Source organism: Oncorhynchus kisutch, linkage group LG14, assembly GCF_002021735.2.
Source record: "Oncorhynchus kisutch isolate 150728-3 linkage group LG14, Okis_V2, whole genome shotgun sequence".
Taxonomy (NCBI): Eukaryota; Metazoa; Chordata; class Actinopteri; order Salmoniformes; family Salmonidae; genus Oncorhynchus; species Oncorhynchus kisutch.
In genome coordinates, this window is record NC_034187.2 from 35,032,298 (window position 1) to 35,052,962 (window position 20,665).

At 43.6% G+C, this 20,665-nt stretch overlaps 2 long non-coding RNA genes across 5 annotated transcripts; both read right to left on the minus strand.

Annotated features, from left to right (window-relative positions):
• Positions 1-319: 319 nt before the first annotated feature.
• LOC109903154 (uncharacterized) lies at positions 320-3,083 on the minus strand. 4 transcript variants are annotated; one of them, XR_002256970.2, is made up of 2 exons: positions 2,519-3,083; positions 320-1,135 (listed from the first exon to the last, which is right to left on the minus strand). It is a non-coding gene; the product is annotated as an uncharacterized LOC109903154 (long non-coding RNA). The 4 variants fall into 4 exon arrangements; XR_002256971.2 differs by lacking the exon at positions 2,519-3,083 and adding an exon at positions 1,772-1,921 and having other exon boundaries at positions 320-1,164; XR_002256969.2 differs by lacking the exon at positions 2,519-3,083 and adding an exon at positions 1,772-1,915.
• Positions 3,084-18,781: 15,698 nt separating this feature from the next.
• LOC109903153 (uncharacterized) lies at positions 18,782-20,387 on the minus strand. The gene is made up of 2 exons (XR_002256968.2): positions 20,250-20,387; positions 18,782-19,630 (listed from the first exon to the last, which is right to left on the minus strand). It is a non-coding gene; the product is annotated as an uncharacterized LOC109903153 (long non-coding RNA).
• Positions 20,388-20,665: the final 278 nt, after the last annotated feature.

Sequence of the window (20,665 nt, forward strand, 5' to 3'; positions counted from 1 at the left end):
ACAGTAGACTTTCACAATGTGTGAATAAAAGTAGATATAATTCTACCAATGTATTGTTGTGAAAGCCCAATGTGTGCGAAACTGAGGCAAAAATAAGAGGTTATCTGCGAAGACGGTTTAAAGTTTAGTAGCCTAGTCAAGGATGCGTCATGAAATATTGGGACACTACACATTATATTTTAAAATGTGTTTTAGGTAATCATTTAGCACTAGAGGAAGTGGAATAAGTATTACTGAGCAGCTAAGCTTTAAAATACTAAGGACTATGTTCATTTCAAATGTTATTGTAGCCTATGAGAAAGTGGAAACATACATTGTCACAAGTACATGTCAAAACTTTATTGAACAATCTATGAGCATATTAGGCTGCAACAGTTATATCATGATGTTTTTACAATAAACGTTATACTACACAAAAATCACAAGTGTACATCAACCCTCTGACAAAGTATCCTTTGCAGTTGCAGGAATAGAAATACCACTGTATGGACACATGCAACAGGTCAGATAAATGGATGCGTAAGCATCAACCAACATTGTCCCCTAGCACAACAAAAATGTACACTGCATAAACTGCAAAACAATCACTAACGACCCCTGTCGTCTGTACACAGGAAGCAAACAAGTAAGGAGTTTCGTACATCCTCATAGCCTGCCTCCACAGAGTGGACCACACGTTAGGCCATATGTGCTTGTCCACGTGCTTGTCACGTGATTGTCAGTGTCCACGGAATGGGTAGGCCTACTGGTTTGAGCGCAAATATGAATTCCCATGCGTGAAGTAGAAAGGTGTTCTCGTCCGGTACTTCCCAATTTGCGCACATGACCGTCCTCAATGAAATGTTTAAAATTGATTTGTTAAACAGTTTGCCCAGCTAGGCCGCCGATGTTAATCCTGGCTGTGTGTTCAGTGCACATGAGTACTCTAGAAACGGCCCTGTATGAGCGAACCCACCACCGCAATGTGGATGAGGAGCGTGACGTGGCTGGACTGCAAGGACGCACTGGCTCCTTTGGGAATGGTGATGTTCTTGGTAGTGACATCGGGCATCTTGGTCATGTTAGAACTCACGTCGCCAGCTTTGATCGGAGCAGTCATGGCAGTGGACTGTGTGGTAGCGTTTTGCGCGTGGACCTAAAACAGGAGAGCAGATGGTCGCGTCACTGAGGATTGGCGACAAACTTCACATGTTACAAACAAGTCAAGTTTAAGCAATTGACGAATCAGGACAAGTCTCAATAGGCCTACATACCTTCCGACTAATTCCAAGCGGCAAAAACATGTGCATTATGTTCGGAGAACATATTGCCATGCTCCTTACAAAACTTGAGACATGTCATAAGTGCCATAACCTTGTGGGAATGTTAACTGCCAATAACCTGCATTTGAATTGCGAAGCAGAAAGATACAGTCGCTCTCAAGTTACATTAGCCTATGCATCTTGAAGTAACTATAGTAAGGATTCAGTATTTGATGGGAGGCGTCACCGTTTCATATCGCGCTCGCACGCTAGATTTCGCCAGTCAGACAGAAAACATCGGATACCAATTATACGCGCCATCATTAGCTTGTCAATGAGAACACCCGTCGATAGTCTAAATAAATCCTACATTGATTCATTTTCTATGGTTTATCAAAAATAATCCATATTGAATGTTGCAGCTGTACTGTTGAAATGCCTTCACTCTACAGACTGGATAGCCTAATTAAATACTTTGTTCAACCGAAACAAACATGCTAAAAAGTAGGTCATCTTAAAAAAGTTCTTACGTGTGATGAAAACTGAATGGCAAGGAGAAGGAATCCAATATAAGGCATCACAATTTTAGTCATTTTGTTATAGTTTTTTTTTTCTCAACCTCAATTACGCGTAGTGTGACTCCTGTCTTTTCTCACCGTGAATGACAAGAGGACAAATCCAGGGGATTTTATACCCCCATAGAGTGTGACGTCAGGTCAAAAGGGCACATCCCCAAAACCAACTGTCTGACCTACCCCTCAAATAGAAACATACAGTATATCAGAAACCTCCCATAAACCAAAGGGCTGAGACCTCTTCCTATATATATCATCTTAGGGGGTGACTGTCAGCAATACAAATATCCTGTGTTTTTAATTATTGTCTTTCTTTATATAATGTCAGTGACTATTAGGCAAATTCACAGGCAAATAATTTGAAGTTCGAGACTAACCTTCCTCAGAGAAGGTGGACCTCAATGAACATGATGGGGACATCTACAATACTACTCCTATAGGTAGTTTAGTTTATGGTGCTCAAAATATATTTATGGAAGATATTTTGCCTGGTAAAGAAAAGTTTTACACGTAAACAGGTCTTATAGCGACCTCTTGAGGTAAATCAAATTAAATCAAAGTTTATTTGTCACTTCCACCGAAAACAACAGGTGTAGGTAGACCTTACAGTGAAATGCTTACTTGGCTCTAACCAATAGTGCAAAAAAGTTATTAGGTGAACAATAGGTAAGTAAAGAAATAAAAACAATAGAAACTACTTACCACAATACAATTCGATTCATACATTATGTCCCTTCCCCATCCGTAATAGTAGGCATACTGGTCTCACATGGAAGCAGTGGCGGTTCTAGCTTGTATGGCTCCCTGTGCGAACCCCCCCTTCAAAAATGAAACAATATGTCTTTGGTTTAATTTGGTAGCGGCCCCCGTACTTCTGAGTGCGAGACCTTCACAAGCAGTAGCCTGCCTAGCTCACAAACTAGAATCAGGGCGCCCACGGTTAATTGACGTAACGTGCAAATGAGCGATAGAAAACCAATCGAGCAAATGTCACAATTCCACATTTTTTTGCGTGGGCGCCCCGTGCTGCCCCCAGCAAGATGACGCCCTGGGCAGCTGCTCATGTCGCCTATACCTACATCTGCCACTGTATGGAAGCAACACTTCACTGGTGGTAACTAAGGTCAAGTAAAAACTCATAGTACATTTCCTGAAGTAAATGCGTGTGCTTGCTAGCTTGTCTTGAGGTAATATGATTGATAGAATAGGATAGCTGGGACAGGTGAAAGTTGGTTGGGCGTCTCTAGCTTGAACGGTTCTAGAGTTCGGCCTATAATATTACTGTGTGTTATTTTATGCTAAATCATGCAAATTTGAATCGTTCTAATTTATAAAAGTTTGTACCAGTTTTATGTTGTTTTAATGATTGTAGCTGAAATGTTAAAGAGCAGTAGCATTTAAAATGTATATCACTGTGTTCTTGTAATTGGCATTGGGAGATTCTCAATTGGGTTAAAGTCCATCCTCCATAGCGGAGCTCCAGTACCCTCTCTGGGGAAATGACAAAACGGCAGCACCCCCTGCAGAAGAGGTAAGAATTTGTGTTGTTACATTAAAAAAACATTAACTATTTTTCTGTTGCATATTTGATATAAATAATAATGAGATTGGAGCAGGGGAGAGAGAAAAACATGGGAGTTCTTTGAAGCAGTGGATGTGGTGCAATCAGAAGCGGAGAGAAGATTCGACCAGGAAAGGCTTGGGATATACGCAAAATAAGAGACAACCATAATTGCCGCAGCAAAAGGAAGCACAACTCAACTGGATGCACAGTCCCTTGACTCCCTTCACCTCCCCATGCAGCTAAACATAGGCCGCCTGCTGCTCCAACTCCACATGTTGGGAGAAATCACAAAAAATATCCCTTGCAGCACTGTCCCATGGGTTACTTCAACTCGCCCAACTTCACCCACAAACAAGAGGTCTCTTCAGAGAAGTAGAAACCCTAATTAAACTTTGCCTCCATCTCCTGATCTCTGTCATGTCCTCAGAGAGGACGTTCTCCACCTTTCGCTGCCTAAAGGCGTGGATGGTCTGCTTAGTTCATTGACTGTATATGAACCACAAAAAGGAGGGACTGGGATGTCTCGCTTCCTATTCAGTATCTGGATGGACATGTTCGAAAACTTTTCCATGAGAGCAGAAGTCATGTTCTGATAATCACGCCAACTAGTAGGGAGTTTCAATACAACTCTGAAACTCTGAGTTAAAATGTACATACTTTTTTTTGCGTATGGCTTCCTATTGGTCGATTCTGATATTTTCCAAGTAGGATATTTCAGAGTTTCTGAGTTCTGGGTTGTCTTGAAAAGGGCGTTAATCACGTGTTTGACTGGATGGTCATATACAGTTGAAGTCGGAAGTTTACATACACGTTAGCCAAACACATTTAAACTCCGTTTTTCACAATTCCTGACATTTAATCCTTGTAATAATTCCCTGTCTTGGGTCAGTTAGGATCACCATTTTATTTTAAGAATGTGAAATGTCAAAATAATAGTAGAGAGAATGATTTGTTTCAGCTTTTATTTCTTTCATCACATTCCCAGTGGGTCACAAGTTTACATATACTCAATTAGTATTTGGTAGCAATGCCTTTAAATTCTTTAACTAGGGTCAAATGTTTTGGGTAGCCTTCCACAAGCTTCCCACAATAAGTTGGGTGAATTTTGGCCCATTCCTCCTGACAGAGCTGGTGTAAGTGATTTAGGTTTGTAGGATCCTTGCTCGCACATGCTTTTTCAGTTCTGCCCGCAAATTGTCTATAGGATTGAGGTTAGGGCTTTCTGATGGCCACTCTAATACCTTGACTTTGTTGTCCTTAAAGCCATTTTGCCACAACTTTGGAAATGTGCTTGGGGTCATTGTCCACATGGAAGACCCATTTGCGACCAAGCTTTAACTTCCTGACTGATGTCTTGAGATGTTGCTTCAATATATCCACATAATTTTCCTACCTCATGATGCCATATATTTTGCGAAGTACACCAGTCTCTCCTGCAGCAAAGCACCCCCACAACATGGTGCTGCCACCCCCGTGCTTCACAGTGGTGTTTTTCGGCTTGCAAGCCTCCCCCTTTTTCCTTCAAACATAACAATGGTCATTATGGCAAAACAGTTCTATTTTTGTTTCATTAGACCAGAGGACATTTCTACAGAAAGTACGATCTTTGTCCCCATGTGCAGTTGCAAACCGTAGTCTGGCTTTTTTTATGGCAGTTTTGGAGCAGTGGCTTCTTCCTTGCTGAGCGGCCTTTCAGGTTATGTCGATATAGGACTCATTTTACTGTGGATATAGATACTTTTGTACCTGTTTCCTCCAACATCTTCAAAAGGTCCTTTGCTTTTGTTCTGGGATTGATTTGCACTTTTCGCACCAAAGTACGTTCATCTCTAGGAGACAACGAGTCTCCTTCCTGAGCGGTATGATGGCTGTGTGGTCCCATGGTGTTTGCACTTGCGTACTATTGTTTGTACAGTTGAATGTGGTACCTTCAGGCGTTTGGAAATTGCTCTCAAGGATGAACCAGACTTGTGGAGGTCTACAATTGTTTTTCGTGAGGTCTTGGCTGATTTCTTTTGATTTTCCAATGATATCAAGCATTGAGGCACTGAGTTTGAAGGTAGGCCTTGAAATACATCCACAGGTACACCTCCAATTGACTCAAATGATGTCAATTAGCCTACCAGAAGCTTCTAAAGCCATTACATAATTTAAAGGCACAGTCAACTTAGTGTATGTAAACTTCTGACCCACTGTAATTGTGATTATATTGAATTATAAGTGAAATAATCTGTCTGTAAACAATTTTTGGAAAATTACTTGTGTCATGCCAATTGTCCACATATTCTAAGTCAGAACCGATGGACGGGCGGGCGGGTGCGGGCAGCGATCAGTTGAAGAGCATGCATTTAGTTTGACTTGCATTTAAGAGCAGTTGGAGGCCACGGAATGAGAGTTGTATGGCATTGAAATTCGTCTGGAGGTTAGTTCACACAGTGTCCAAAGGGCCAGAAGTATACAGAATGGTGTCGTCTGCGTAGAGGTGGATCAGAGAATCACCCGCAGCAAGAGCGACATCATTGATGTATACAGAGAAAAGTCGGCCCGAGAATTGAACGCTGTGGCACCCCCATAGAGACTGCCAGAGGTCCGTGCAACAGGCCCTCCGATTTGATACACTGAACTCTGTTTGAGAAGTAGTTGGTGAACTAGGCGAGGCAGTCATTTGAGAAACCAAGGCTATTGAGTCTGCCGATAAGAATGTGGTGATTGACAGAGTCAAAAGCCTTGGCCAGGTCGTTGAATACGGCTGCACAGTATTGTATTTTATCGATGGCAGTTATGATATCGTTTAGGACCTTGAGCGTGGCTGAGGTGCACCCATGACCAGCTCGGAAACCAGATTGCATAGCGGAGAAGGTACGGTGGGATTTGAAATGGTCGGTGATCTGTTTGTTAACTTGGCTTTCGAAGACTTTGGAAAGGCAGGGTAGGATAGATATAGGTCTGTAACAGTTTGCGTCTAGAGTGTCTTCCCCCTTTGAAGAAGGGGATTACCGCAGCAGCTTTCCAATCTTTGGGGATCTCAGGTGATATGAAAGAGAGGTTGAACAAGACTAGTAATAGGGGTTGCAACAATTGCGGCAGATCATTTTAGAAAGAGAAGGTCCAGATTGTCTAGCCCAGCTGATTTGTAGGGGTCCAGATTTTGCAACTCTTTCAGAACATCAGCTATCTGGATTTGGGTGAAGGAGAAATGGGGGAGGCTTGGGCAAGTTGCTGTGGGGGGTGCATGGCTGTTGACCGGGGTAGGGGTAGCCAGGTGGAAAGCATGGCCAGCCTTAGAAAAATGCTTATTGAAATTCTCAATTATTGTGGATTTATCGGTGGTGACAGTGTTTCCTGTCCTCAGTGCAGTGGGCAGCTGGGAGGAGGTGCTCTTATTCTCCATGGACTTTACAGTGTCCCAGAACTTTTGGGAGTTTGTGATACAGAATGCAAATTTATGTTTGAAAAAGCTAGCCTTTGCTTTCCTAACTGCCTGTGTATATTGCTTCCTAACTTCCCTGAAAAGTTGCATATTACGGGGGCTATTCGATGCAAATGCTGTACGCCACAGGATGTTTTGGGGAGTGGAGCTAGGCGCTGCAGGGCCTGGATTCATCTCCACATCACCAGAGGAGCAGAGGAGGAGGAGTAGGGTAAGGGTACGGCTAAAGGCAATAAGAACTGGTTGTCTAGTGTGTTCGGAACAGAGAGCAAAAATAGCGGGATTCTGGGTGCGGAAGAATAGATTCAAGGCATAATGTACAGACAAGGGTATGGTAGGATGTGAATACAGTGGAGCATTGAGGCATTGAGTGACGATGAGAGAGGTTTTGTCTCTAGAGACATCATTTAGACCAGGTGAGGTCACTGCATGTGTGGGGGGTGAAACAAAAGGGCTAGCTAAGGCATATTGAGCAGGGCTGGAGGCTCTACAGTGAAATAAGACAACAATCACTAACCAAAACAGCAATGGACAAGGCATATTGACATTAGAGAGAGGCATGCGTATCCGAGTGATCATAGGGACCAGTGGGTAGCTAGGCGAGCTGGAGACACGGCGATTCAGACAGCTAGCGGGCTGGGGCTAGCAGAAGGGCCTTAGGGGGACGTCGCGATGGAAGAGTCTGTTGTAGCCCTCTCGGACGGTTACGTTGGCAGACCAGTGGTGTTGGATTGGCAGGGCTCTGTGTAGGCAGTAAAAGGGTCCAGGCCAATTGGCAAAATAGGTATTGTAGCCCAAGAAATTGTCTGATGGTCCTCTTCAGCTAGCAGTCCGATATGCTCTAGACAGCTAGCCGGCCGCGGCTAGTAGGCTAGCGGATGGGCCTTCAGGGAACGTCGCGATGGAGGAGCCTGTTGAAACCCCTCGGGCAGATTACGTCAGTAGACCAGTCGTGATGGATCAGCGGGGCTCCATGTCGGCAGTAAAAGCGGTCCAGGCCAATTGGCAAAATAGGTATTGTAGCCCAAGGCGTGGTTGATGGACCTCTTCAGCTAGCCGGGAGATGGGCCTAGCACGAGGCCAGTTCCAGGCTCACTGGTGGTTGCTTAGGGACAAAGATGTTAGCCAGGGGGTAGCCACTCGAATAGCAGCTAGCTAACTGCGATGTGTGGAGAAAAAGCAGTCCGGTATGCTCTGGGTTGAATCCGCTGTGTAGACTGCCAGGGTTGACCGAGCTAAGGTTAGCTGATGACAGCTAGCAGTGGCTAATTGACTACTAGCTAGTTAGCTGGCTAGGTTCTGTTGGGGGTTCCGGTGCTAAAGTATAGAAAATAGCAGATCCATACCACATTGGATGAGGCGGGTTGCAGGAGAGTATGTTGAAACTGAGGTTAAAAATATTTTTTAAATATATACGAAATATATAGAAACTATTACGCATTCAAGCGCCTGTCTCCCGAATCTCTTCATACCAATGTGACAACAATTCCTTAATAATCTTGACACAGGTCAGTGACCTCCTGCCTATAGGTTGTCTCATCGTCGTTGGTGATCAGGCCAACCACCGTCGTGCCGCCAGTAAACTTCATGATGGTGTAGGAGTAGCGCGTGGCCACGCAAAAATGGGTGAACAGGGAGTACAGGAGCGGACTAAGAGAGCACCCCTTAGGATCCCCCATGTTGAGTGTCAGCTTGGCGGATGTGTTGTTGCCTACCCTCACCATTTGGGGGCGGCATGTCAGGAAGTTGAGGATTCAGTTGCAGGGGGAGTACCAGGGTCCTGAACTTAGTGATGAGCTTGGAGGGTGTGGGGGAAATTCTAAAGAAGAGAGAGAATGTAGACTCTTCCAACACACTTAATTATAAGATTAGCAAAAATTGAGTAACCAGCATCACTCAAGTAGTTCAATGCTGAAAGCCCATCGAACAAGAGTTGGGTCTCAGCTTTTATAGAAAGGTACATCCTCTTTTGTCTACGTGGCAGTTTAGCAGATGTGTGGAAACAGGTTCAAAACATAGTTTAAAAGGCGATTGGCTTGTCTGTGCACATCAAGATAGAATGAGGTTGATAGCACGAGAGCTCAACAGTATAACTGCGTTTTGTCACAGTTCACACTAGTCTGTGCTCCTTCCCGCAAGGTTCCATACAGCTGACCTCCTGCAGATAGTAAACCCATGGGATGTCACAACTTTGCTGGAGCCTGACCCAATTGCTCCTTTAGTTCGACAAACGCTTCCTCACACTATTAACTCCACTCTAACGTCTCGTGACCCCTCCTCCCTTTCGTCAATTCTATAAAGCTATTTCAGAATAATTAATAAAGTGTCTCACAAGATTGAAAAAACCCCTAGGGTTTTCCTGAGTCTGCAAGGATTGTTCATTCGTTCCAAAGAATGCATTGTTCCTACTCGATCACGTGTAATGTGCTTCGTGACTTACAAAATCGAAACCCCCAAATATGTTATCTCTTCTTTCGCTGGTTGTACTTTCCCATATGATGCCTTGTGACCCTGCTCTGCCAAATAGTTTACTAATGTGGTGACGTCTGGCATATGAATTTCTTTGTCTTTTATTGCCAATAACCAATTAACTACATACTGATCCAACACAGAACCCTCAAATTTGCCCCCTTTAGCGATTGTTTAAATGCGGCGTGATAGAAAGTTGGACTATTTGTAAACATCATTCGTGCTCTCGCGCCCATGTATGCTGCCAATTTTAACTTGTTACCTTTTAGAATCACCTTTCTTTGATTCTGGCAAGGATTATCAAAGCCCAAAATTGTCTCCACCTCCGTCATCGTGTAAAATGATCTGGGTTTTGGACCTATGTTCAAAGATATAGATAGTAGCTGTATCGCTTTTGATTCTTCCTGTAACCCCACTAAATATAATACTTATCCTGTCGTAATTTAAGCCAATTTCGAGCTCTACTGCCACCACACTCACTTTTGCAATGACCAATGGCTCCACACCTAAAACAAGGTGACTTTCATTGTGGCTGTATTTGATTCCATTCTCAAAACCTCCTTTACTATTTCATCCCAATGAAAAATGTTGGTCCACTACCCCCGCAATATCCATTTTGATAACAGGTTTCAAACCTGCCATCAAAGCATATGTACACATTTGATCAACATACTCAAATCAAATTGTATTAGTCACATGCGCAAAATGCAACAGGTGTAGGTAGGCCTTAGAGTGAAATGCTTACCTACAAGCCCCTAACCAACAATGCAGTTTAAAAAATACAAATAAGAAATAAAAGGAACAAGTAATTAAAGAGCAGCAGTAAAAAGCAGCAGTAAAATAACAATAGGGAGACCATATACAGGGGGTACAGGTACAGAGTCAATGTGCAGGGGCACCGGTTAGTTGAGGTAATTGAGATAATATGTACATATAGGTAGTGACTATGCATGATGATAACAGAGAGTAGCGGCATCGTAAAAGAGGGGGTTGGGGGGAGCAATGCAAATAGTCTGGGTAGCCATTTGATTAGATGTTCAGGAGTCTTATGGCCTGGCGGTAGAAGCTGTTTAGAAGTCTCTTGGACCTAGACTTGGCACTGTTACCACTTGCCGTGTGGTAGCAGAGAGAACAGTCTATGACTAGGATGGCTGGAGTCTATGACAATTTTTAGGGCCTTCCTCTGACACCGCCTAGTATAGAGGTCCTGGATGGCAGGAATCTTGGCCCCAGTGATGTACTGGGCCGTACGTACTACCCTCTGTCGTGCCTTGCGGTCGGAGGCCAAGCAGTTGCCATAACAGTCAGGATGCTCTCGATGGTGCAGCTGTGGAACCTTTTGAGGATCTGAGGACCCATGCCAAATCTTTTCAGTCTCCTGAGGGCAAATAGGTTTTGTCGTGCCCTCTTCACAACTGTCTTGGTGTGCTTGGACCATGTTAGTTTGTTGGTGATGTGGACACCAAGGAACTTGAAGCTCTCAACCTGCTCCACTACAGCCCCGTCGATGAGAATGGGGGCATGCTCGGTCCTCCTTTTCTTGTAGTCCACAATCATCTCCTTTGTCTTGATCACGTTGAGGGAGAGGTTGTTGTCCTGGCACCACACGGCCAGGTCTCTGACCTCCTCTCTGTAAGCTGTCTCATCATTGTCGGTGATCAGGCCTACCACTGTTGTGTCATCGGCAAACTTAATGATGGTGTTGGAGTCATGCCTGGCTGTGCTGTCATGAGTGAACAGGGAGCACAGGAGGACACTGAGCACGCACCCTTGAGGGGCCGCTGTGATGAGGATCAGTGTGGCGTATGTGTTGTTACCTACCCTTACCACCAGGGGCGGCCCATCTGGAAGTCCAGGATCCAGTTGCAGAGGGAGGTGTTTAGTCCCAGGGTCCTTAGCTTAGTGATGAGCTTTGAGGGCACTATGGTGCTGAATGCTTAGCTGTCATCAATTAATAGCATTCTCACATAGGTGTGTTCCTTTTGTCCAGGTGGGAAAGGTGTTAAGGGAATTTTTATCAATGATGACTAATTATGTATACATTTCAATCAGGACTGACTAATCAGAATACTATTATGTTACTGTATATGTACTAATCAGAATACTATTATGTTACTGTATATGTATGACATTTCTTTTTAATCCTGAATATAATGTGTGTAAATATAATCAAGAATTAGAACAATGACAGTCTGTACCATGGTAGAAATTAATGAACTTATAGCCAGACTGGCTAGAAGGCTTATCTACACAAGCTGGCCTTGGCTCGGTCATATATTATCTTAATAGGGAGAGACATGTGAGAACCATACAGCCATTGTACTAGAGTGGAGATGACACGGGCTAGTACTAAAACTAATGACGTCATTTTCAGTTTATAACCTGTGGTAAAATGTGTAATGGGCAGTACTCTCATGAATAAAAGCTGCTGGTTGACTTTAAGACTGGGCTCTGTCCATTTTATACAAATAAGGGTCATACAAATTCTTATGAATTGACAGAGTGTTTGATTTTAATTGGGTATTAAAAACAGAGGAATTGAATTCCTTTAACAAAAGGGCAGTGTGGATGCAATTGAGATTGCATCATCTGTGGATGTGTTAGGGCGGTATGCAAATTGGGGTGGATCTAGTGTTTCTGGGATGATGGTGTTGATGTGAGCCATGACCAGCCTTTCAAATCACCTCACGGCTACAGACGTGAGTGCTACGGGTCGGTAGTCATTTAGGCAGGTTACGTTAGTGTTCTTGGGCACAGGGAATATGGTGGTCTGCTTAAAACATGTTGGTATTACAGACTCGGACAGGGAGAGGTTGAAAATGTCAGTGAAGACACTTGCCAGTTGGTCAGCGCAGGCTCGCAGTACATGTCCTGGTAATCCGTCTGGCCCTGCGGCTTTGTGAATGTTGACTTGTTTAAAGGTCTTACTCACATCGGCTGCGGAGAGCGTGATCACACAGTCGTCCGGAACAGCTGGTGCTCTCATGCATGTGTCAGTGTTATTTGCCTCGAAGCGAGCATGGAAGTAGTTTAGCTCGTCCGGTAGACTCGTGTCACTGGGCAGCTCTCGGCTGTGCTTCCCTTTGTAGTCTGTAATGGTTTGCAAGCCCTGCCACATCCGATGAGCATCTGAGCCGGTGTAGTACGATTCGATCTTAGTCCTGTATTGACGCTTTGCCTGTTGGATGGTTCGTCGGAGGGCATAGCGGGATTTCTTATAAGCTTCCGGGTTAGAGTCCCGCTCCTTGAAAGCGGCAGCTCTAGCCTTTAGCTCAGTGCGGATGTTGCCTGTAATCCATGGCTTCTGGTTGGGGTATGTAATAACTGTCACTGTTGGGACGACGTCATCGATGCACTTATTGATTAAGCTAATGACTGATGTGGTGTACTCGTCAATGCCATCGGAAGAATACTGTAACATATTCCAGTCTGTGCTAGCAAAAACAGTCCTGTAGCTTAGCATCTGCTTCATCTGATCACTTTTTTATTGACAAAGTCACTGGTGCTTCCTGCTTTCATTTTTGCTTGTAATCAGGAGTCAGGAGGATAGAATTATGGTCAGATTTGCCAAATGGAGGGCGACGTCTCTGTGTGTGGAGTACACGTGGTAGAGTTTTTATCCCCTCTGGTTGCACATTTAACATGTTGATAGAAATTTGGTAAAACGGATTTAAGTTTCCCTGCATTAAAGTCCCCGGCCACTAGGAGCGCCGCCTCTGGATTAGCTTTTTCCTCTTTGCTTATGGCGGAATACAGCTCATTGAGTGCGGTCTTCGTGCCAGCAACTTCTTGCTAGCATAATCAATTAATAAAATAGATTTATAACACCCTTTTTACATCAGCCTATGTCACAAAGTGCTATACAGAAACCCAGCCTAAAACCCCAAACAGCAAGCAATGCAGATGTAGAAGCATGGTGGCTAGGAAAAAACTCCCTAGAAAGGCAGGAACCTAGGAAGAAACCTAGAGAGGACACAGGCTCTGAGGGGTGGCCAGTCCTCTTCTGGCTGTGCCGGGTGGAGATTATAACAGTGCATGGCCAAGATGTTCAAACGTTCATAGATGACCAGCAGGGTCAAATAATAATAATCACAGTGGTTGTAGTGGGTGCAACAGGCCAGCACCTCAGAAGTAAATGTCAGTTGGTTTTTCATAACCGAGCATCCAGAGTTCGAGACAGCAGGTGCAGTAGAGAGAGAATGTCGAAAACAGCAGGTCCGGGACAAGGTAGCACGTCCAGTGAACAGGTCAGGGTTCCATAGCCGCAGGCAGAACAGTTGAAACTGGAGCAGCAGCACGACCTGGTGGACTGGGGACAGCAAGGAGTCATCAGGCCAGGTAGTCTCGAGGCATGGTCCCAGGCTCAGGTTCTCCTGGAGGGGAGGGAGAGAGATAGAGGGAGCATACTTAAATTCACACAGGATACTGGATAAGACAGGAGAATTACACCAGATATAACAGACTGACCCTCGCCCCCGACACAAACTATTACAGCATAGATACTGGAGGTTGAGACAGGAGGGGTCAGGAGACACTGTGGCCCCATCCGACGATACCCCCGGACAGGGCCAACCAGCCAGGATATAACCCTACCAACTTTGCCAAAGCACAGCCCCCACACCACTAGAGGGATATCCGCGAAGATCATATAGTCCACGAAGATCTCCCCCACGGCATGAACCCAAGGAAGGTCACAGGAAGATCACGTTAGTGACTCAACCCACTCAAGTGGCGCACCCCTCCTAGGGATGGTATGGTCTGCAGCTCATCATGAGGTATTCTAACTCAGGCGAGCAAAACCTTGAGACTTCCTTAAATTAGAGATCACGCACTAGCTGTTGTTAAGCGACACACACCTCCCCCCATAACTTAACCTTACACAAAGCTGCCGTTCGGTTTTTACGATGCATATAAAACCAACTAGAAATATATTATCCATGTCCTTGCTCAGCCACGACTCTGAAAAACACAGGACATTACATTTCTTCAGGTCCCATTAATAGTCTCGAACGGAGCTTGACCTGTTTGTTCTCAGTGATTGTACGTTTGCCAACAGAATGGAGGGTAGAGGCGGTTTATTTCCTCACCTGCGTATTCTCGTCAGGGAGCCCGCTCTTGCACCGTCACTTCCCCTTTTGAGTCCCGGGGATTAGGGTGTGAAATGTGCAGTAAGTCCACAGCTGCCGACTCGCTGAAATAGAAATCTTCTTCCAAATCGAGGTTAGGGATCGTTGTTCTGATGTCCAAAGTTGCTTTCGGTCATAGGAAATGGAATAAATAATGTACAAAAAAAAGTTACGGTCAGCGTAAAACCCAAAATGGCAGAATTGGTCAGGAGCCTGCCTGTAAGACGGCAGCTATCAGTTGCAGCGCTGTCTTCATAATATCATTTGTTTCCACGTTCCCTCCCCTCGCTGCCTCTCCTTGATTACCTTTTTCAAAATGAGGTGAGGAGAGGACAGAGGAGGAGGCAGGAGGCAAAGAAAACCAACTGAGATTCTCCCAATGAATCCATGAGGTTGCATGTTTATGCCAATTAAATGTTTATAGTTTCAAATGAATAAATGGCATCAAAAAGCTGTATACATGTAAAGTTGCGTCACTATGCACATTTCAACATTGATTGATTTGATAGTTTAAGCGGTTTAAGAAGTAGCATCTAGATTTTGAACGTTTGACCATTAAAGTAGATGGTCATTGACATGCATTGAGTTTCATACAAATATGGTATTACAAAAAGTATAAATAGTATCAAGCAGTCTAAGTTGGGGCCATCTGCGCATTTTAAAGTTGATTGTGTTTATAGTTTAAAGCATTTTATTGCTAGAGGCAAACTAGAATATTAATAAAAGTAAGTAAGAGTAGCCTACTAGACTAGTCTTGCTTTCAGCAAGCACACAAAATGTCAACCAAGATGACAGTTTACAGTGCCTTCAGGAAGTATTCACACCCCTTAACTTTTTCCACATTTTGTTGTGTTACAGCTTGAATTGAAAATGGATTAAATGTAGATTTGTGTCACTGATATACACAAAATAGAATACCCCATAATGTCAAAGTGGAATTATGTATTTAGAAATATTTCCTAATTAATCAAATTTTTAAAGCTAAAATGTTTTGAGTCAATCACTATTCAACCATTTTGTAATGGCAAACCTAAATAAATTCAGGAGTACACATGTCCTTAACCTATTACAGCCTAAGCCGGGGGAGGAGGCTCCACTAAACTATATGGAATTGTTTTAAGAAGATCATACCAAGGATCATTTTGCTGTCTCCCCAAAAAATCAAAAGGAAATTTGTTATGAAATACTTGTGCTATGCCTGAGAGATATGTATTTAACCCCTTATTTTTGGTACTAATCAGTCTAAGCCCTGTCTAAGCCGGGGAGCGGGATTCAGAATAAAATTATTCCAAAACATGCATTCTGGTTTGCAATAATCAAATGTTATTGGTCGAGTACACATAGTTTGCAGATGTTTTCATGGATGTAGTGGAATGCTTATGTTCCTAGCTCCAACAGTGCAGTAATACCTAACAATACAATACACACAAATCCAACAAATAAAAATAAAGGAATTAAGAAATATAGAAATATTAGAATGAGCAATGTCAAAGTCCGGAAAATACATATATACACTGAGTGTACAATACATGCTCTTTCCATGACATAGACTGACCAGGTGAATCCAGTGGCATTCCGAGGGTGAATGGGCAAGACAAAATTGTGCCTTTGAACAAGGTATGGTAGTAGATGACAGGTGCACTGTTTTGTGTGTGTCAAGAACTGCAACGCTGTTGGGTTTTTTCACAGGCAACAGTTTCCCGTGTGTATCAAGAATGGTGAACCACCCAAAGGACATCCAGCCAACTTGACACAAGTGTGGGAAGCATTGGTGTCAACATGGGCCAGCATCCCTGTGGAAAACTTGACACCTTGTAGAGTCCATGCCCCGATGAATTGAGGCTGTTCTGAGGGAAAAATGGGGTGCAACTCAATATTAGGAATGTGTTCCTAATAGGTAAATGATGGAGTGTATAGACATTATATGAATAGACAAGGTGTACACAGCAGTAGTTATATAAGATGAGCCTAGACTAGAATACAGTACATTATATACATATGAAGTGGGTAAAACAGTATGTAAACATTATTAAGGTGACCAGTGTTCAATGACTATGTACATAGGGCAGCAGTCTTTAATGGGGTAGAGATAACTGTTAGTGAACATAGAGGAGCCCGGTCAGACCTACGGACAGCACTGGTTTTCTGACACGTGGGGCATGATTTGCAGTAGGTTTGTACATCAGTATACATGGAGGGCCAAAAGAAACAGCAGCCTAAGATAGGTCTCATGTTGCCCTAGATGACCTGCCCATGGAACTGTATGTGCAAGGTTGAGAACAAGTGGGCTACAGGTAGATGGCACCACCAACTTCCTGCTATCTGCCTCTGACCCAAGGTAGAGTATGTGGTTGTCTACTGTGTAAATCCCCCCACATGAAGATTGACTGTCCCCAGCTAAGGCCTTGTCAAACATTTCAAGGTTGCGTCAGACTTCTGCAGTGTAGCAACATTTTGCAGAACATCCCATTGCACCTCCAGACACATCAGCAACAGGTACAGGGGTTCCCACATACTTCTCAAGATGCCACTGGCGGCGTGACTTTCTGGGCACTTTGGTTCCCCCCTCACACAGACTATCACACAAGTCAGGCAGAGGTTGTAAACCAGCTTTGGCCTGGGCACGAGTGACAACTGAACATGACATCTGAACATCAGACTGGCAAACTGACTGCTCATATAGCTGACCCCCCACACTTCCCAACAGATCAGAGAGTACAGTCACATCCCTCCCCAAAATCATCTCAAAAGGCAGTCCACCTTGCTGTGCTGCTGTTCCAGTTTCAACTGTTCTGCCTGCGGCTATAGAACCCTGACCTGTTCACTGGATGTGCTACCTGTCCCAGACCTGTGGTTTTCAACTCTAGAGAGAGGAGAGGTAGAGGTGCTGACCTGTTGCACCCTTGACAACTGATTATTTGACCATGCTGGTCATTTATGAACATCTCGGCCATGTTCTGTTATAATCTCCAACCGGTACAGACAGAAGAGGACTGGCCACCCCTCAGAGCCTGGTTCCTCTAGGTTTCGACCTTTCTAAGGAGTTTTTCCTAGCCACTTCTACACCTGCATTGCTTACCGTTTGGGGTTTTAAACTGTTTCTGTACAGCACTTTGAGAAATCAGCTGATCTAAGGGCTATATAAATCAATTTGATGATATCACCATCATATATTTACAGTTAATGCTAATTTGACCCCATTTTCTCCAAAACAATACAAGGCAGGATACTTGTCCACATGATTATGTATTTAATGTAGCATTTGACCAAATGAGCAGTTACTGCCTTTTTGCTTGGCAGGGCAGTATATGCATCTAAATAATCAAATGTCTTCACAAAAATGTTTCACAATTGGGTCAAATGTCAAGGTTACCTTTTGTATTTGTACAAATGAGCCTGTGAAAGCAGTTGCCACTGACAGGTGAAGGTTGCTGGCCAACATGTGGCAGATTGTTCCATTCACAGGAATGCTCACAGCGAGGGGATGTCTGCATGATGCTGATGAGGGACCCCTTGCAGCCTAGAGAAGACCAGCATGTTGGGCTGCAAACTGGACATTTCGAATAATTGCAGCAGGCAATCTGGTAGGTCCCGGCATCCGTTCAGAAATAGGGGATCAGTCTGGCACCCAACTGTGCACTAACAGGGTCAATGGTCATCCCTCGATTATAAAAATAGCTCAAGAAAAATTGTTGAGGCTAATGTGACGCTGTACAGATGTAGACTGGTTCCTGATTGAATTAGATTCAGGCCAGTGACACCATCTGACATGTTTTGCTATGGCCCTGGGTTGGTTTAGCTTCTCAGTACACTTGTCAGACATGAGTACCACCATAACTGCATTAAATATTTGCCCTAGACATTGGTTGCACCCCAGGCTAATGTGACAGTTGTCAAATTACACTTAGTGGCATGGAAACACAGTACGATAGACATTGCTAAAAGCAAATTAGGAAACTGGCATGTGAAATTCTAGAGATGGCGATGTTAATTACTAGCAAACAGTCTAACTAGCAATGCTAATATTCGCTAGCTAAAATAATTCCAATCTGAAGGTTGTGTTCAAGCCTAGCGGTACCCGTTTGTTTTAACCCCATCAAACCTTATCCGTTTAACATTCAAAATGAATAGCTAAACGTAGTGTTTCAACCACATCCAAAACATTAACTTCAAAAGGTGACAGAAACTGAATACTGCACAGGAGTCAACCCAGGGTGTCAAACACTGACATTGAAAAATGTGGCTCAACATCACACTTCAGTCAAATTGGTGAAACCAAGAGAGCGTTGCATAAAGTATCAAAAGAAGTTCAGTATGCGCCGTTCCTACTAGGCCAATTAGTTGGCACGTCAAGCTTTAGACTACAGAGACACAAATCAGTTAGGCCCATGAAATTTTATTGTAGCCTACAAGAACAAATACATTTTGTCACAAGTACATTTCAAATAATTTGTTAACACATGACAATTTAAACTAAATTAATACTTAAAATAATCAAGCTTTAGTGTCCATTGCAGGTTTAGAAATACTACACCTATGCATGCCAAAGATCAGACTACTGGATACATTATGTTCCACAATGCACCCCAACTTCCTTATATTAGTAGACTAAACAAACACTGCGCAAATTTACACTTCATACATTAAAAAAACAACCCTGCCATCTACACAAGACCAGTGGGACCAAACAAGTCAAAGAGTCCAGTTTCACACATCCTCGTCATGGCCTGCCGCCATGGAGGGGTCCACACCATAGGCCCTATGGCCAGTGCACAAGTTGTATAGGCCTACTGGTTTGAAGTGGCCAGGGAGGTGTGATCCCCTAATAAGAAATCCCATCAGTGAATTAGAAAGATGTTCTGCAGCACTGCAACAGCCTAATTGCAATCAATCTATGGTTAGGTGAACACGACTGCCTTTAAGTTATAAAAAAAGTGTGCTCTTCCTAAAACAATTTCCCCATCTAGTCCGCTGATGTTAGTCATTGCAGTATCTGTTCAGTGCACAGGAGCCTTCTAGAAGCGGCCGTGTAGGAGAGCGCCCGCCAACGCGATGGAAAAGAGCGTGACTGAGCTGGACAGCAAGGACACACTGGCTCCTTTGGGAATGGTGATGTTCTTGGTAGCGACAACAGCGGGCATCTTGGTCATGTTGGAACTCGCGCCGCCAGCTTCGGTCATAGCAGTCACGGCAGGGGACTTTGTGGTAGTGTTTTGCGCGTGGACCTAAAACAAGCATGGGAGCGTCACTGACTGAGCATTGGCCACAAAGTTCACATGTGAAACTATTTAAAAATTAAATATGAAACATTTGACAAATCGGCACAATTCCCAATACATCATACTTTCGTCCGACTAATTTCAAGCTGCAAAAAAACGCATGCGTAAAGTTAAGATCTAGCCTACATAAGGTGTAGGTAGTCCTGTGCCTAAGAAAATAACCCCACGGCAAATATGTTTCCCAAACAAAATGCACTTCAAATAAAATGTCATTAAATTAAATCGAGCCCTCACCTTGTGGGAAATGTGTTCATAGCATATAGGTCAACTGTAATTCCTGGATTCAAAATTGCGACCCCTAAGGCACGTTAGATTTCGAATACATTTTGGCGTTATAATTAGACTCATCTGAGGAGAAGTAGCCACGCCATCATTAGGTTCTCAATGAGAAAACCCACCAATAGCCAATAAACCCTAAATTTAGATTCAGTATGATCCATTTATGGTTTCAAAAGCCAATGTTGCACCTGTTGAAATGCATGTATTATACACAATGGACACTAATTAAAACAGATTAGAAACAAACATGGTAAAGTGTAAGTCAATTCATAAGACCTTAACCTACCTGTGATGAACAAGGCAAGGCAAGGAGAATGAATCCAATGTAAGCCGTCAACAGTTTAGCCATTTTGTTGTCGGTTTCTTTCTCAGCCGCTTAGTGTCACTGTCCTGTCGATGGCTTTTCACAGTGAATGACTGGAGGACAAATCTAAGGGATTTTATACCCCCACCAGTGACGTCAGGTCAAAAAGGCGCATCCCCAAAACCACCTGTCTTATCCTCCAATGGAAACCTACACTTTATCCGAAACCTCATCATAAACCACACCACTAAGACCTCTTCTTTGACAAAATATAAGGGTGTGACTTTCAGCAATACAAATACTTGCCTTTGTTTTATTAATAATGGGCTTTTTTTAGGCCTATATGCCTGTAACGGTCAATGAATATCCCTATTAATTCACAGGTTTATAATTTGAAG